Source organism: Mustela nivalis, assembly GCF_964662115.1.
Source record: "Mustela nivalis genome assembly, chromosome: 11".
Taxonomy (NCBI): domain Eukaryota; kingdom Metazoa; phylum Chordata; class Mammalia; order Carnivora; family Mustelidae; genus Mustela; species Mustela nivalis.
This window is the reverse complement of record NC_139030.1, coordinates 78,599,447-78,618,599: the sequence shown is the minus strand read 5'-3', so window position 1 is coordinate 78,618,599 and position 19,153 is coordinate 78,599,447.

Sequence of the window (19,153 nt, the reverse complement as noted above, 5' to 3'; positions counted from 1 at the left end):
GAATATGTGGCAGGAATAGTTGGTGGCCACAAAGCCTGACTGACTGATCTACCGCCTGGACTTGACAAAAAAAGTTCATGACCCCATTCAAAGGCATAACTTCCTTTTGACTTCCTTTACTTAATTGATTAGAATGAATTTTTTTTTTCTTAGTTAAGAAAATCGTTACTACTGTTCTGAGGAATTTTCCAAAAAAAAAAAACTGATTAAAAACTACGGTGCATAGGCCAGTGGGGTAGCTGCCGGCCTTGAGGAACAGACACCTGACTGGGTCTCACCACAGAGATGTTGGCTGTATTGGTCTCTGTCCTGGCCGAGGATTTATTCCCACTCACATATACCGGGAATACACAGATTAGCTATAAGTGTGCCTTAATGGCACATCTTCGGAAACACTGAATGCATTACCAGCTAACAATTGATCTTGGGGAATTTTTAAAGTGATGCTTCAGACTTTTCTTATTAGCCTTGGGCCACCTTATTGTGAGAAAAGAGGAGGATCATAAGGAGCCCACCTATCGGCCTTCTTCCCCACTCCGCCCCCACCCCCGCCACCGCATGGCCTCTGTATGATCCCCCGTCTGCCCTCTCACTTCCTTCTTGTGCTCTGCTGCCTCCTGGAATCTGAGCGCAGACACATGCAGGTGGGGGTTGGGGTGTGGTGACTCTCCCTCACGCGGTTCTATCTCAACCGTGTCCGCCGCTCCCTTGCCATGTGTGTCCTTGTTACTTGAAAGAGAAACTCGTCATGAGCTCACCTTCAGTAGGGGTTGAGTTATGCAAGGACAAGTGTTTCATGAAGATAGGTGCATCTGTTCGTAGAGTCCCGGGGAAACACAATGTTTTATCGTCGATGTAGCTCCGTTCTTCCAAAAGACTTCCAGTGACTTCATTTGGGCCCACAGCACCCACTCACCTCCCACCTTTGCTCAAACTTCTGGGCTTGCTCAGAAAAATCCAGTTGTTGTTATTACTTCTTACCACTGTACTTGGTAGAGCGTTTTACTTCTCCCGTAAACATTCACAGGCAGATTCCTTAAGATGTTCAAGAGTCATGAGGTCTTTGACTTCCTGAGTTCCACCTTTCTTGGAAGGCAGTGGTAGTTTTGGAGAACTAAAGATTTATTTTGGTTACAGTGGTGAGGGGCGCTATGAACGAGAAGCATAGAGCAGAGGGATCTTACCCTAGCTTGTGGGCCAGGGAAGGGGTCCCTGGAGAAAATAACTGAGGACTGATGTCTTGGCCTGGAGCTGGCCACAAATGTGGCAGTGGGCATGAAAGCATGCCAGGGAAAGGCAAGAACAGGTTTGCAGTGTCTGAGGCAGGAAATTTCTAGACTTCACTGGACTGACAGGAAGCTAGAGTGCATGGGTTTCGACCGAAGGAAGGGAGAATGGTTTGCATTGAGGAGAGAATTTCAGAACCTGTGGAATTCTGGATTCTATCCTGAGAGCAGGGGGTACACTCTAAGTAGGGCAGGGCCAGTCCCCTGGTCGCAGTGTGAATGGTGTGGAAAGGGGTGCAGATGGAGATGGGGAGACAGTGAGAGAGCTGTTGTGACAGACAGAGAGCTGGAAGGACCACCGTGGTGACCCGCTGTGGGACGAAGTCAGTGGGTTGCCATTTTCTTAGAAGGGACTTAAAGGTTGATGAGGGAGGGGCACGAGCAAGAAAGGCTCCAGGTTCTGAGTAACCCAGTGTGGGAGAAGCAGTTTTGTTACCGGGTTGTTTGGGGTGAACGCAAGATTAGGGGTCACTCACAAAGGATTGGAAATACCTGTGATAGTGTCACAGAGATGCCCAAGTAGGTTGTGGGATGAATGTGGCTGAGACCCAGAAAAGGACCAGGTCAGGGGAGCCCTTATAGGATCTACGGAGGGAGACGCAGAGCTGTGATAAGAAACCCAGGAAAAGTGCCAAGGAAAGAGATTGTTTCTGGAGAGAACGAGCCACTTCCAAGAAGGCAGATCCTGCAAAGAGCTCCAGGATGCGGAGAGCCAGACGCGGTGCCCTGGATTTAACAGCATGGGGATTGGAGCAAGCCTTCTGGGTGGTGTGAGGGGTTCAATTAGATCAGGCTGAAGGACTGGCTCCAGTGATGGCAATTACATTTAGACCTCTCTTGTGTTCTCCACCTGGAGACCCATTTCCAGCCTCAGGAAAAGGAAAATGTCTCTGAGAATCACTTTGAAATGCTAATCAACCTACCTACCTAATCAACCCAGCTAAGCATCCTACACCTTAGAAACTGGCCTGGAGATGACTGAGATGCTGTTAGGTTTGTAATCTTGTCGCTTTTACAGGATAAAACTGTGACCCCGATTACCTGAGAGCCCGGCCCTTTACCTGTAGCTTCAATTTACTTTAAAGAGAGATGGGGGAAAATGTACCAGAAGGATTGAGCTCAGAGCAAGTCCTGATCCCCCTAGGCCAGTTTCACAGATTGGCTTAGTGCTGCCCACCGCAGGCTCTCGAGACAAAGGTCAGATTTACAAAGCGAAGGGGCCAGTGTCCTCTGGTCAGTGAGTTTGGGATGAGAGAGGCCTCTTGTCACAGAGATAACAAAGACAGACATAGGAAGTGCGCTTAAAGGAATATCAGAGAGGTGCCATCCCCCCATCTCCCATACCTGCTGGTGGGTAATGTGGCCCCTGAGCTTGCCTGAAAAGCTTTCTTCCTCCGAGCTAAGGGATTACACCCCATAAGAACAGGGCGTACCTCAAAGCACAAAGGTGGGGAAGGCGTCAAGGGGCCAGGGAGGAGGCAGAGTACGGCCAGAATGGGAATTCAGAAGGGGACAAAGGAAAGCCAAGCCTGACTTCTCGAATTTGCAGAATAGTGACCAACACGGGGTTTTAAGGCATAGTCTGAGCAGTGATGCTCTTTTGTCAATAAGATATTTTATCGGGGCTGCTTCACAGAGATGTTCGTGTTGTGCACTGCACACCTTTGGAGGCATTGTTCATGTAGCATCTGGGACCTCCTGCAGAGAGCCTAATTTTTGCAGCTTTTGCACCTGTATGAGGGGCACCCATAAAAAGCATGCTCCTTTAATGCAAAGCGTGGCTTTCTTCTTTATTTATATTTGCTGTGACCTAGGACAACACATACTTGAGTGTTCAGATGATGATTTTTATAATGTCGATGGTGAGTGTCTTGTTCTAGTCTCTCAAAACACAAAAACAAAAACAAAACAGAGGTTTTGGTCCACAAGTCTCAACCAGGGCCATACTTGGACAAGTGACTGTGAGAAATTTTAAATTCAGGTGCTTGCTTGTCAGGCTGTGCCAGAAACCCACCTTGCACCTGCTTAAGGGGATGGAGAGTAGGGGATGCGTTAGGGTTAGAGGCCCAAGGTCCCTCTCTGTCCATGAGAAGGCACATGAGCAAGACAAGCAGACTTACATTGGGACTGAGAGTGCAACCCATCCCATGGGTCTATTTCTTCATCTGTGTGTGTGTATGCGCGCGCGCATGTGTGCACGCGTGCATGTGAAAGAACAAAACAAAAAAGGACATGAAAGGAAATTCAAAAGACAAAGCCTTGAACATGAAAAAGCTGGGGATACATCCTCATGCTCCTGCTTCATAGTTCAAGGTTTAGTTTATGGAAAATGTCCAACCCCATTACAAAGAAGAAATCTATTTATGGGCTCTTGACTTTGGATTCCGGCAAGGCTGATTTTATTTATTTATTTATTTTTAATTTTCAAAGCTCTGGGTTGGGTAGTTAGTACCATCTTCACAACATTCTGGCCTATTCTGCGCAAACTGGCATGTTTGCTCTCCGTTGCCAGGAACGCGGAGATGCTCATGTTGAGCGGTTAGAAGACTTCATTCTGCAGGATTTTAGCAGATGTTGAGAATGACGTTGTCAAGTGCGCGGTGGGCACTAGGGGGCGGTGTGCGCTCAAACGTCAACCTGGACCGGCGAAGAGGACTCAGCCCCCTCCTGGAATTTTTGGCTTAACTCCCGGAGCTAAAAAGGGATTAATAAAATATGTTTGGGAGGGCAACATTGGCCCCAAAGCCTAGTCAAAGAGGCTGAATGTTAAGTCAGACTGTGAAGGTAGCCTATCAGGAGCTGGGAGGAATTCTTCCTTGAGCTCTAAGCAGTCTGGAGTGCAATCCAGGCTGAGGAGGACTGTAATTGAGACTTGTCCTCTGTTGGGGCACCTGGGTGGCTCAGTGGATTAAGCCTCTGCCTTCCGTTCTGGTCATGATCCCAGGGTCCTGAGATCGAGCCCCACATTGGGCTCTCTGCTCAGTGGGGAGCCTGCTTCCCTCCCCAGTCTCTCTCTGCCTGCCTCTCTGCCTTGTGATCTCTGTCAAATAAATAAATAAAGTCTTTTAAAAAATGTCCTCTGTTGGGATATTCAGAAAAAGCAGACTTGAATACTGCAGAGCACCGGCAGCTGTGTTGACCACGGATCACAAACACTGCATTATGAGAAAGCCCCTCATTCATTCGAGGAAAATGCACTGTAGGTTTGCCCTGTGCCAGACGCCAGTCAAGGGGCTCAGGGGCAGCCCTGAGTCCCACAGCCCATGCGCTGGCCCTCCTGAGGCTTCCTTTCTCACAGGAGGGCGGGAGGAATAAATGAGGACACAAAGGAATAAGCTCAGACACATAATTCCACCAACCAGCTTCTTTCCTCTGCGAGCCAGGCCTCACCAGCACTATCGTACATTATCTATTCTTATTCTGAAAGAGAAGGCAAGTCACACATTTCGACTCTCCAATCGTGGCTGCAGGCCACATTTTTAGAGATACCATCTGGTCCCAGTGGCTCCGACTGCCTCGTGGAAAGTGGTGATTGCAACAACCTTTTACCAAGTGAAAGGGGATGTGGGAAATGCGTGTGGTCTTGGCCCTAGAGATGATTTCTGGCTTGGCCTGCTTGTGCTTCACTGATTTGGGGCTTTATTCCACAAAGGAAACAATGCACGCCCCTCTTCGTCGAACCTTCCCTAACCTCTTTAGCCAGAAGTCAGCTCCAAGGCCTCTAAACCGAACACGATATGACACTTCTGTGGGACACTGTGGCTCCCTCAGATCCCTGCCCATAGTACCCCATTTTAGCTCCTTGCCAGCTTTTCCTGTCTCCAAGAGGCCGCTGTGCCATTAGCTATTTTAAAAATCGGGATTTGAGGAAAGGCGGAACAGAAGGACTGGTATCTGTTACGTAAACTACTGCCCGGCTCCCCACACAACACACGTCTCACCCGTTAGGCAGCAACACTCATGAACCCTTCCCAGAAAAGGCTTTTTTTTTTCCCTTTCTTTTCTTTCCTTTTCTTTTTTTTTAATCCTACAGTGAATGACATAATGGCAAACTCTGGATCCAACCCCTTGCTATCCCTTTTGGGTCAGAGCAGCATGTTCCAGTTTGGAGCCTATCATTGGTCGTGTGTGTGGCTTGCCTTCCAAAAAGCTCAAAGGGCACCACAGAAAGAGCTTCTTGGCTGTGACCTAATCCATAAACCTTGGCACCCTTCTGTCAAACAGCCTGATGGGAGCACCCCTCCCTGCCTCCATGTGCCCAGTGGGCTGTTTGGTCGCTAATCCCTTCCAATAATTGCAGTTGCATAGCTCGATCTCGCAATTTCCTGACACAGAGGCCTTCACAGGTCATGCCGCGGCACAGGGAACCATCATCCTGTGGTGAAAACTGTACCCAGCCAGCAACAAGTGCCAAAGCCCATGCTGACTCTTGACTTTTGTGTCGGTTCAGAAGAAATGAAAAAGGCTCCACAGTGAGTTGAATGAGGCTGGAAAGTGGATGCCATGATGAACAAGGACATTGATAGGTTGACTAGACTGACAATAAGAAGGCAGATACAATTCCAAACACATTTCGCTTCTTGTTCTAACTCAGTTTTGGTGAAAAGTCCAGATTCTGTCAGACAGACATGTCTTCATCTGTCAGCGCCTCGGCTTTTGCCAGGACTCTTCCTTCTATCCGTCAGGCAGAATTTTCAGACCTTGTCTTTCCTGTCAGAAAAAGTTCAATTCATCATTTTCCTCAGGCCTTGAGAGAATTTCTGACTCGAGAGGAAAAGTGTCAGAGGGAGTAACTCCATGACAAAAATAAATAAGCATATGTAATTTAAAAATTACTTAATATGTAATTTAAAAAATTACTTCATGTTGAGTAGGTAATGCATCCACAGGGTACAAAATCCAGACAGTTCAAAGGTGAGGACGGGAGAAGCCTCCAGATGCCCACCCCACTTTCTGGGCCCCTGGCTCCTCCCAAGAGAGGTAGCCATAGTCCTACTAGGTCTTATATTTTCCTGAAAAGGGTCTCTGTGTAAATTAGCACAGATATTCTTCATTTGTCTTCTGAGGGCTTCTTTTTCTAACTTCTCAATTCAGATGAATTCCGATAGCCATGCGTTAAGCATACATTGAAGTGTACTAAATGCATTAAAATGGCTGTCCAATTAAATCTTTGATGCTAGACTATGTAATTTGTTTGGTTTTTGTTCCATTGCTCTAACACAGATGTGACTGATGTAAATCAGTCGGGAAACATCTTAGGGACTCTGGAATCGGCTGCAGCATGTTTCTTGTGCCTGAAAATCCAGTTCATCATTCTCTACTTAGGGTTACTAGTCGTTTCCAAGAGAAGAGACTCAAACGTTCAAAATGAAGGGATAGAGTTCTTAAGATGAGTTTTTTGTTATTAAAACCTAGGAAAAAGATAGTTGGGATCCAAATGACCACACTCCAAGAGGGGACACTTGGTCATGGGAGCATGTTGGGAGATCCAGGCAATTGGCTGAGTCTTGGAGGAGCCATCTGTGACGTTCCCAAAGCATGGAGTTGAAGGGAACCTCAGCAGCTGCTCAAGTGGCATGATCCCACATTAATAGGTGGGCTCAGCCAGACCAACACAGTGACTCTGTCCCGCTTTTCGCCAAGGGCCATCACTCACACACAAGAAATCAGTCACTATGTCTTTCTATGCTCTGCTCCACATCGTGCAACCCCTAAGGGAAAGCTCTCCTGGCCCAAGAGCGGGTCCTATTCATCTTTTTCTTCTTCGATAGCATCTGGAAGAGTGTCCTGTACAAAGGAGACCCCCATAAATACTGGCTAAAAAGAGGAAATGGGAACGACCAAACTTCTGTCATCTATACCTTTATTTTATTGATATGTCATTTTTGGATTAAAATTCTTCACTTTGATCTGGACTCAAAGATACCTGGACACTTAGCTGGTTTTGTTTGATACTTTTAGATGTCTGAGAGAAGAGTCTGACTTCCTTGCTAAGGAATTTGCCTCAGGAATTAGATGCATATCGACTTTCAAATTCCCCTCTTCAGCACTTTGAGAGGGATGGTTCTTGGGTGTATGCTCCCCAGCTGTGGCTCTGTTGGAGCTTAGAGACTCTAAGAACTTGTCATGAGGTGACCAATCAAATGTTTCTGAAAATTCTTAGCTTCTTAAATCTTAATGTATCAGTACCCTCTCTAACCTTTCAACTGCTTCTGAGGTTCAGCTATTTATCTGACTAAAATATTTTATTTATAGGTTGACAATTCTTGGTATCCCCAGGCAGTCAAATTTACCTCTCACATAACAAGGATCCACCTCCTCCTTGTTACAAGCTATATGTCTGGAGAGGGATTCTTGAGAAGGGGGTAAGTCCTTTTACTTGGGTTTATAAGTGTTACAAAATATATCCGGTTCTTTGTGAGTGACAAAGTTCTTTGCTCCTCATGCCCTCTCTTTGACCAGACAGGAGAAAGTGTGTGGGGTCTCCTGGGGAGAAATTACTGAGTGTGAAGATTTTAAGTCTTTCCAATTTTATTGTTTGCAAAGGCAAAAGAAATCTGCCAACTCCTACCTCAGACCCAACTGAAAGATAAGGGATTTCTTGTGGTTTTATTTTTACTTACTGTTCTCAGAGCAGAAGTTCTATTACACAGCAACATTTCTCTGTGCCTAATCTAGGTTGCATATCAACTATTATGAAGTTTGGAAAACAAGCCCAAGACCTTGACATTTGACCCCCAGCTGAGTGAAACAATCTGTGCCTATAAAAGCCCAGAACCCCCTGATCCCCACCTCCTATTTCTGTTGGCACTGCTCCTGTCCAGACAGAAATGAGTAGGGGTGACACATTCTCCCTAGAGACCAGGTGGAGGGGAAATTCTCCCTCTGTGTTGGAACAAAACAGGAGAAAAACCAACATCTGTGGATCCTTGTTTTATTCGGATATCTCCTACTTCTTCTTCTTCTTTTTTTTTTTTTTAATTTAATTTTTTCAGTGTTCCAAGATTCATTGTTTATGCACCACACCCAGTGCTCCATGCAATACGTGTCCTCCTTAATACCCACCACCAGGCTCACCCAACCCCCCACTCCCCTCCCCTCCAAAACCCTCAGCTTGTTTCTCAGAGTCCACAGTTTCTCATGGTTCATCTCCCCCTCCAATTTCCTCCAACTCACTTCTCCTCTCCTTCTCGGGTATCTCCTTCTTAACTACTTCCATTCAACTCTCCAGGAAGGCTATCTCTGATCCCCACAGCCAAAATGCTCCACATTTTCCCCCTCACCATTAATCTCTATCTATACCCTCTCCCGGCCTTGTCTTTACCACCTGTCTCCCCAAGCAGGTGTGAGCCCCCAAACACAGGATTAGGCTGACTCCCTTACTGCTGTACCCCCAGCACCTGATCCCATTTGTGGGCACATAAAAAATATTTGTGAATCAAATATGGAAACTTGACTAACACCAGCACTGTGTCCATATATACTACACATTTAACACGAGTATTCGTATCCTCACTTTACAGGTGAAGAAATTGAGGAATAATGAAGTTAAGCAAGTGACTCAAGGTCACACAGTTAGCAAGGGGTCAACTTGGAATTTGAACCAAGATTGCCTCCAGGGTTCCATCCTTCCTTTTATGCAAGAAACTAAAGAAATACAGAGAGCCCAGCATGTTCATTCTTCCAATGACCTCCATTTTCCACACAGGTAGAAAAATAGAAAAAATGGAAATATATAGGGAACACCTTCTTGAGGGTCATAAACTAAACAAGCAGAGCCTAACACAAAATATTCTGAACTGAAATCAAATAATTCTCAATTATTTGATTATAATTCTCAGAGAATTTCATTATTTTACTTAAGGTTCTTTAATCGTCTCATGTGTATTGACTGAGGCCCCAGTCTGTGTCAGGCTCTAAACGAAGAGAACAAAAGACAAGCTTCTCCCTTCTCTTGGGTTTCCTATCCTCCAAAGTAGACAGACATCAATCAATCATGCACATTTGTGATTAGAAACTGTGAAGAAGGAAGAAGAAATATATGGTCTGGGGAACAGGTAGAAGAAGGTTCTGGCTTCCACTGTGGGGCAGGGAGGCGGGTCAAGGAAGATGAGCCATGGAAATGGTTTTAGGGTGGAACTAAACTGACCCTGGAAATTACAGTAGTGAAAGAAAAGCAAATAGTGAACAGCCAGGATGCAGCATACAAAATTACAGAAACACTGACAAGAGGAAATCTGGGGGAAGGAATCAGATGTACGGGCTAGAGCTATATATTTGGAAGTCCTCAGCTTCTAGAGGGTTATTGGTATTAGAAGTGTTGATGAGATCACCTTGGAAGAACTCATACAGCAAGAAGGGAGGAGAGCCCCGCACTGAGATTTGAGGCCGTAGAACGTTAGTGGTTGGGAAGAAGAAGCGGTGTCAGCAAAGAATCAGGGGAGGGGGGTGGCCGAGAGAATGGGCAATCCAAGGAGTGTGGTTCTCACCAGAGTCCAGGGAAAGGAGGCTCACCAGGAGGTCACCTGTGTGGAGCTGACACTGCTTGGGACAAGAGACACAAGGCCACTGGTGACCTTAAGGGGAAGCCTTTAAGGGGAAGGATGTGAGGGAAGCTAAGGAGACGGAGGGACTCCAGAGAGGGGACAGTGGAGACCAGCCATCTGCACACCTGGATCCACAGGCCAAATGTGGCCACAGGCCTTGTTTTGCAAAGTTTCATTCGAACACAGAGAGACTATTCATTTATGTGCTATTGTGGGCTGAATTGTGTCACTCCCCAAATCTGTATATTGAAGTCCTAACACCCTAACCCCCTAGTCTATGACTGCATTTGTAGATAGGGCCTTTAAAGAGGTGATTAAGTTAGAATGAATGGATTAGGATCCTGATCCAACAAGAATGATGTCCCAACAGAAAGAGATCAGGACACAGACGACATGGTGAGAGATGAAGCACCACGGAAAGACGCAGCAAGAAGATGGCCATCTACAAGCCAAGGAGGGAGGCCTCAGAAGAAACCAGCCCTGCCCACTCTCAATCTTGGACTTCTAGCTTCCAGAACCCAGAGAAAATTAATTTGTGGTGTTTAAGCCAACCAGTCTGTAGTATTTCATTATGCCCTCCCTGGGAGATTGGTACGTTGTGTTCAGCTGGGTTTGGGCTACAGCAGTTGCTAACATCTGGCTAATTATGACCGGGACTACCCTGGAGAGCAAAGCGGAAGGTATTTGCGAGCTTGACCTTTATAAAAATTGTTTGCCGACCCTGCTGCAGATAATAGTTTCAAGGTCATGGAGCTGGTACATTCCAGAGTCGGGATTTGAATCCAGCTCAGCCCCCGGGGAAGCCTGTACCCTGTCTCCTGCAACTGCTGCCTCTTCTCAGCGGGGAGTGCCGCCGACGCTGCTCGCTGCTCCAGTGAAGTCAGCCTGGTTCTGTTCTTTTCCTCAGTTCATGCTCTGTCCTGTGGGCAGCTGTTGTGGGGAAATGCTGAGTCATAAATAATTCTTACATTAATGCCAAGGCAGCCGGAAGGGAAATGTCAGTAGGAAATGGTATTTCAAATAAGTGCAAATTTCGTAATTCAGCCCATTTTTAAAGACTATTTCTCACAGCAGTCTTTACTTAATTTGAGTTATGGTGAAATGTTAAATGTGGAAGCAATGTACCTCTGTTTGGACGTTTGGCCCAGATAGACACAGGATATAAAAATGAAGGCATTCTCCAGCCATCTGAAATGGGCCAAATGGACCAGAGCAAAGAGAGGAACAATCGGTCCTATTGACAAAACCTGATCCTTGGATCTTTAAATCACCCAATACAATCACAGCACTGTGACATTCTCTACTGAGGCTTGTGAGAGGCTCCAGGAAGCTTCGGTTCCTGCTACACAGAATGGCTGAGTGGAATATTGTCCTTTCCGGACTGTATCACACAAGTCTGCCCTCACCATCAGCTTCAGTCCCATGAAGGCCCTTGCTAGGCCGTGTCCAGAGAAGCAGGGGGTGTACCTGCCAGCGCCCACATGGCCAGGCTGGTGAGTTAAAGAGAGAGGCTGGGCAGGTGAAGAAAGCTGCTCCCCCTCCCCCAGGCCAGCACATTGTGGTCATGAGGAAACATAGGCCAGCTGTTCCCAGATCTGCTTTTTCACTAGAAGCCGGAAATCCAGATCTGATCTGAAATTTCTCAATTTCTAATTCTCAAATTCTAATTCTAATTCTTGAATCAGAATTAAAAAAAAAAAAAGAGAGAGAGAGAGAGAAAGAAAGAAAGAAAAAAGAAAAGCACCCCCCCCCCAAACAAAAAACAAAAAACACAACCAAAAAAACAAACAAAAACCAAAAGAACACCTATGTCAGACATTTTTCCCCGCTAGGGCCCCAGGTTATGAATCCTGCCCGGGGCATCATATGGCAAAACTGCAGGTCGAAATGGGCCCAAACTCACTTGTGCTCTACGAATTCCTTGCCTCAATGAGGGTCTGCGCATGCGTATTTCTGTGGCCGTAACAGACCTACCCAGTCCCGTGACCAGTTTCTCTCTTCCCTGTATTTCGAGATACTGAAATTTGTGGGGCTCTCTAAGCTGCTGGTGTTGGAAATGTCAGCTTTTGAACTGCGTCTTCCCGAGCACGGAGTCAGGCTGGGCGAGGCCAGCAGGAAGGCTGGGACTAGGTTCTTCTGCTGCCCTGACAATGTTTTCTAAACCTGGAGTGAGGCTTCCTGACTCAGTCTCTGCCGCTCTTCACATGGGAGTTGCCAAGGAACAGAAGAAGGGATACTAAAAATACAAGCTTTGTCATCATTTTCTTTTTTCTTTAAATCTTTTCTCCACCAAATGCCTCTACCCAACTCCTGAATCTCCATTTGTTTTTCTTGTTTGTTCTTTATTCGGTCACTCAGTGAACATTTATTAAGCAAATGATATGTGGCAGGCACTAAGGGGCTAGGAAAGCCCAGATGAATCAGACTCAGTCCCTGCCATTGAAAGGCTTATGGTGATGTGGGGGTGGTCCTGGGTGGCTCAGTCCATTAAGTGCTTGCCTTTGGCTCAGGTCATGATCTCAGGATCCTGGGGTCCTGGGGTGGCTCCTTGCTGAGCAGGAATCTGAGTCTCCCTCTTCCTACACTACCCCAAGGGCACTCTCAAAGCAATACATCTTCAAAAAGACAGAGAAAGGCTTAGGGTGACATGGGTTCTTGAATGGTCCAAAACTGAGGCTCGAGTAGGTCTAGTGACTGTAACACTTCTCCCTAGCCACTCCCTCCCAGGTATGGTGAATTGGCTTGGGAGGATAGAAACGGATAATAGAAACCTGGGGTTCCTTAGTCATCATAAAAAGTCATTGTGGTGGCTTGCCTTTAAACCAAATAATAATTTCAGCAAAGACATTATTATACTTTATTTTATATTTCTTCTTAATGGACATTATTTTTCAGAGCAGCTTTATTTTCACAGCAACATTGAGCAGAAGGTAAAGAGATTTCCCATATACTCCTGTCCCTACATACTCACAGCTATCAACCGGCCCCCCATACCAAAGTAGTTCATCTGTCACAGTCAATGAACCTACACGGACACATCATTGCCACCAGATCCCATAGTTTACATTAGGGTTGGCTCTTGATGTTGTACATCCTACGTCTTAGGATAAATATATGATGACACACATCCATCTTTATGGTGTCATACAGAAGAGCTTCACTGCCCTAAAAAATTCTCTCCCTATGGACGTTATTTCTGAAATTTTGAAATGTTCAATAAGAGGCTCCGTAGAATGTCTGTAGCTCAAGTGGAGAATGATTCAATCAAATTAGGGAAATGAGTCAGTTGCATATCAAAATTCAAGAGGAAGCTGCAGGTTGTCCTACAGGAATATGGGAGATTTCCCCCAAAATTAGTTAAAAAGATTGACTAGCATTAAGCAGGCAGCTCTGAGGAAATAGCAGCAGCCCATGAATGAAGCCATCTCGAAAGCCCTAGCCTGTCCCTTCTCTCACCTTTACCCTTCCAAGCACTGGCAAATCTCAGTGCTTAATACACTGACAATACCACTTCTTTGTTCAAGAAAGATAATTCTAACTCTTAATTTGATTTGAGGAATAGCTATATTTGCTGAGCAGATTTACCAGAAAAGGAAGGCATCTTCAGTCCAAACTCTACTGGACTTATATTTTTGGAAACCTCAATGCAGAAAAATCTCCTCCATGAAACTTGTGCAAAAACAGTTTTTATATTATGTTTAGATTCACATCTTTAACTGTTTATAACCGCATCAGCTTTTATTTTATCATCAAAATAAATGTCTAAAGACTCATGGTTTGAATAGACTTGTAGAATTGGGGTTGACTTCAGTCCTCTGTGTCTGACTATTATTCAGAAACAAAGCAGGTGTTAAATCTGGTCACCTGCCCTTGACCCCACACCTGACCCAGCCAGAAAAATGGAGGTATGTCAATGGCCTGTGGGGAAAAGGATTTTGTGGGAAAATTTGTGTAAAATTAGAAGAGTTGTTGACTTAAATGTGTTACATCTTGGGTCCAAGTAACTCTAGGTATGAACCCATTTAAAAGAGCCCAGAAGAGGAAGAACTGTTAGTGAAAAGGGCAAGATGAGACCATCTGCCTAGATCATCACTACCCCTGTCACTGACCTGGAGATAAGGATAGCGTTGAAATCTGCACACTAAAGGCATTCTTACTATAGCTGAGACACTTCTAGGGACCTCCTCCGCTCCACACACACCCAGCAAGATACCAGAAGGGAAAGGAGCCAAGAAATGGCAGCTGAGCCCCAGCAGAGGTGTGGGTGGAAAGGGGAAATTGCACTGATAAGTACTGTGACCTAATTTATACCTATGCAGGCATGAAGCTGTCTTCTCTCTGCTCCAAACCCAGCCTTCCACACGCTGCTCTGTGATTCTGCTGTTGCTGACCACATTTTTGCTGTGGAGAAGGCTCCCTGTCGGGCTCTGCCTAGAAGATGCTGGAGGAAGACTGCAAGTCTGGAGGAAGAAGGGCAGGCTCCTTCCCCACCACTTCCCGCTGCTGCGAGTGGCACCCCGACAAGGCATCTTCACCCTGGCAGCTGCAGGGGGTCTGCCCGGGGCAGCTGCTGCATCCAGTCTGCAGTATTTCCGGTGCTCCCAGAGCTGCTCTCCTTATGCCCCCTAGGAAGCCATCTTTGCTCCGGGTCTGGTTTTCAGTGCTGGGGGGCTTTTCCTCAGAACACCCAAGATTCAATAGCTTCAGTGTCTTTGTTTCCAAGCCCTCGGGGTGACGGCTGCTTCCTACTCTTGCTGCTTCCATGATCATTTATTGCTATCTTCTGCCATTTCTGTTACCTACTTAACAACTTTGCCCTTCGTTGACCATTAAGTTCTCTCTGTTCAGCTATCTCCTGACTGGACCCTGACTGACAAGACACCTGAAGTTTGCTCAGTGCTTGTACTCATTCAACAAGCACGTAATGAGTTCCTGCTGTGGGCCAGGCCCTGCGTAAAGTGCTGGGGATTCAGTGATGAGTAAGTCAGACCAGCTCCCTGCACGCATGGGGAGGAGGGAAACAGACCGTGTCAGGCGGATGACTGTGTTCCTAACCCCCCTGCTCCCACCAGGCGACACCCACACTGATCCAGATCCATTGTGTTTGCTCCGGATCCTGTGGGTGCCTCTTACATTTATGGTTCTGATTACCTTATTCAACGAAATAGTACATAACTCAGCAAAATGTAAGCGCTCAAAGGATGAGCATTCTTTTCTTAAAAAGTGAACCATGCGAGGGTGCCTGGGTGGCTCATTGGGTTAAGCCTCTGCCTTTGGCTCAGGTCATGATCTCAGGGTCCTGGGATGGAGCCCCGCATAGGGCTCTCTGCTCAGCAGGAAGTCTGCTTATCCCTCTTTGCCTGCTTGTGATCTCCCTCTGTCTGTCAAATAAATAAATTAAATCTTTAAAGAAAAAAATAATAAATGATGCGAAGGTTATCATCAACGGTGGTACCCCTGGATAGATAGTATATGCTTGAAGGGCATCTTGTCTCTGCCTGTTCTTTCCCCAAATCCGCAACTTTAGTCTCATGAAAAAAACATTAGGTATTGGGAGATACTCTGCAGATACTTGGCCCGGACTCAGGATGGTCAAGGTTATGAAAAGCAAGAAAAGATGGAGAAACTCTCAAAGACCACAGGAATCAGGGGAAGATGGGTCAACCAAATGCAATGTGGCACTCGGGATTTGCTCTTAGGACAGGAAGAGGCACAGGACAAGGGGGAAATATCCAAAGAAAGCCTGGAGTTATTAGTGGTTAATATATCATTGTCAGTTTCTTAGTTTTGACAAATGCAGATGTTAATGACTGAGAGAAGTGGGGTGAGAGATGATTAGTAACTCCCTGTACTATTTTTTACAAGTTCTCTGTAAATCTAAAATTACTCCAAAATAAAATGTTTGTTGTTAAAAAAAAAAAAAAAAAGAAAAAGAAAAAGAAAAAAAACTAAATTACATGCTTTGGAAGATTTGATAATTGTGGGTTGCTTTCAAACAATGCCTTTAAATTAGATGTGGGCAAGGCCTAATTGTAAAAGATAAGGGAAAAAAATTTCAATCTTGCTTTCCAAGTTCCTTTATGTCCATGCTCCACATTAAAGCAACAAAAACCGGAAATTAGAGGTGATGTTCTATGCCTATGGTTTATGCAAGAAATATGATGCTGAACTTGAATCAACGAACTCCTATTAAGGATGGTGACCTTGTCTCTAGGTTAAAACCAAGGCAAATGAATGTGCATTTATTTAAATTTTCATGAAAATATTTAACATACATAAAGATCACTTTTTTATGATTCCCCAATTTTTGTGCCTCATGTGTAAGCAGCTTAACTACTGGTCTCAATTGCATTAAACAAAACTGCTTCTGTTAAAAACTAAAATAAGGCAATTATAGGGTGTGACTGGTGCTCTCAGAAAAGCAAACAGACAAACAAAACAAACAAACAAAAAAACAAACCAGGCCTAGCAGAATGGAGAGTGACCAGGCAAGGATGGCAGAGCTTCTCAGGGGCATCAGAGGAACCCTCTGAGAAAATGATATTTGAGTTAAGGTCAGAATATGGCTTAGGGAATTCACATTCAGAATTTAATGACGGAGGGGCGCCTGGGTGGCTCAGTGGTTAAAGCCTCTGCCTTCAGCTCAGGTCTTGATCTCAGGGTCCTGGGATTGAGCCCCACATATGGCTCTCTGCTCAGCGGGGAGCCTTCTTCCCCTTCTCTCTCTGCCTGCTGCTCTGCCTACTTGCGATCTCTCTCTGTCTGTCAAATAAATAAATAAAAATCTAAAAAAAAGATTAAAAACAAACAAACAAACAAAAGAATTTAATGACGGAGAAAGAGACACAAACAAATAAACGAAGCAGTGTCCTGAGATGGATGTGCTGGCCCAGAGCAGCAGGGACCCAGCAATGGGAGGACGCCCCTTTCTTACTCGGGGCATTGGGAGAGGTGTCCCAGGAAGGCGGCCACATAGCAGTGCTCTGCAAGAGAAGGCATTTCCCAGGCAAGAGGCAAAAGGGAGCAGAGTGATTTCAAGCAGTGGGGGCAATATTAATAAAGCGCAAAGGTGTGAAAATCTGGGAAGCAGGGAACAAGGTCAAAGTACCTGTTAGCAAGAACACTTAGCGTCAGCCCAGCTTTGCAACTTCAAGTGTGATTGGAGGACCAGCAGCAGCAAGCACCGCCCCAGAACCTGTTAGAAATGCAGAATCCCAAGGCCTCCCAGACCTACTGAAAGGAAATCTTCATTTTAATGAGAATCCCAGATGATGCAGATGCACCTTGCTGTTTAGGAAGCTTTGTCTAGAGGATGGATTGCAGGGAATGTGTTCAGAAGTCAAGAGATAATTTGAGAGATTATAATAGACTGGCCACAAGATGAAGATGTCCAGACCTTAGGCACAAATGTTAAGGAAACAGAGCAAATGTTTCCGAAGTTTGAGGATGGAATTATAGGACTTGAAAACTGATATCGCTGGCACTAGGGAAGAGGGAAGCTCCCTTGACTTTCAAAGCTTGGCATGCCAGAGCCAGGAGGCAATCCCATTGTATGAATACATAGCTATTACTGAAATTTAAATTATATGCATGAACAATAAAATAAATTATATTAAATACAAAGGTCATAAATTCTCAAAAGTCATCGCTAATTATTTTACTACCTTATATTAAGGTCTTGGGGTTATGTGCATCGCCTGTATCTGTGTGGAGATACTGCATAAGGTTGTGCTCCTGATCATCATCCTAACTTCACACCAACTGCTTGAAATCTGCCACGGTGGCGACACTTAACGCAATGGGAATGGGGAAAAGCTACAAACCAGGATTTACCTAGTTGATTTTCTAGATCAAGGGTCAGCAAAGTTTTACTACAAAGGGCCAGACAATAAATATTTGCAGCTTTCTGGGCCATACAGTCCCTGTTAAAACATTCAACTGTCACTGAAGCGTGAAAGAAGCTGTGGACGAATCATAAATGAGTGGACTTGGTTTCCAGTAGAATTTTATTGACAGAAGCAGGCAGCTGCTCAATATTTTGGTGTTCCTTTTGCTTTCTGCCCAGCAACCATAGTTTGCTAATGCCTGTTCTAGACAAGAAAGTGACAAAGAGGGTCGCCAGGGTGGCTCAGTCAGGTGAGTGTCCAACTCTTGATTTCCTCTCAGGTCATGATCTCGGGGTCTTGGGATCAAGCCCCACTGGTCAGGCTCCCTGCCCAGTGGGTTCTGTTTCTCCCTCTGCCCCTTCCCCTGCTCATACATTCTCTCTCTCTCTCTCTCATAAATAAATAGTGTCTTTTAAAAAGTGATGGAGAAATTGTTCATAATGTAAATTAAACATTAAAGTGTTTCAGGTCTGTAGCCATTATATTGTGAGTAGCATAAAACCTTGAAACTTCTGGTACTCGAATCTATTATCTGATTCAGCAAAGAAGTCACTTACATCATAGATGAATGAGTGAAGAGCTGATATATATCTTCCTTGCCTCATATTCACTATTGCAAACAAAAATATAAATATTAAGCAACATTCATGGTGGAGCCACACTCTTCCATCTGTTCGACAATACGGTGGCTGTTGTTATAAGAGGTCAGCAAAAATCAACAGGAGCATTCGGTAAGGGTTTACAGTAAAGATTATTATATATTTTATTATATTTGTAAATTTTGTGCCATATGTTCTTTATTTTAGTAAAAGTTTCCATACATATATGTGAATAAAGGCACACTTTCTTGTTTTCTGGAGAGCTCCTTGGGATGCATTTACCAGCACACCATGACTTGGGTTTGTGGTATAGGCAAGTTTGGTGGGGTGCTGGGACACAGAAGGACAGTTTTGCAAAAAAAAAAAAAAAAAAATGGGGTTCAGTTTTGGACCTACTCCCCAATTGTGATAGGCTACTTTCAAAAGGGTAAAAGCAGAGCCCACTTTGGGCCCAACCCCACGTTCCAAGAGTCGCCCTAATTTCTCACCAAATCTTGAGTGGAGTCAAGAGATTTTCTAAAGCCATTCAGTGTCTGCTCACATCCCCTGCCCCTACTGATGGAAATGGGAACACTGAACATGCTGTTTACTTTCAACGCTGAAGGCAGGCCCTGAACTACTGACCATGATAAGGCAAGATACAGATCAAACTCTTTTCTCTCTCTGTTTATCTGTTTTGTTTTGATTGGTGGTTAAAAAAAAAAAAACATAACATAAAATTTGCCTTCTTAACCATTTTTCCAAAGATTGATTGATTTGCGAGAGAAAGAGAGAGGGAGAGAGTGTGAGCAGGGGGAGGGGTCAGGGGAGAGAGAGAATCCTCAAGCAGACTCCCC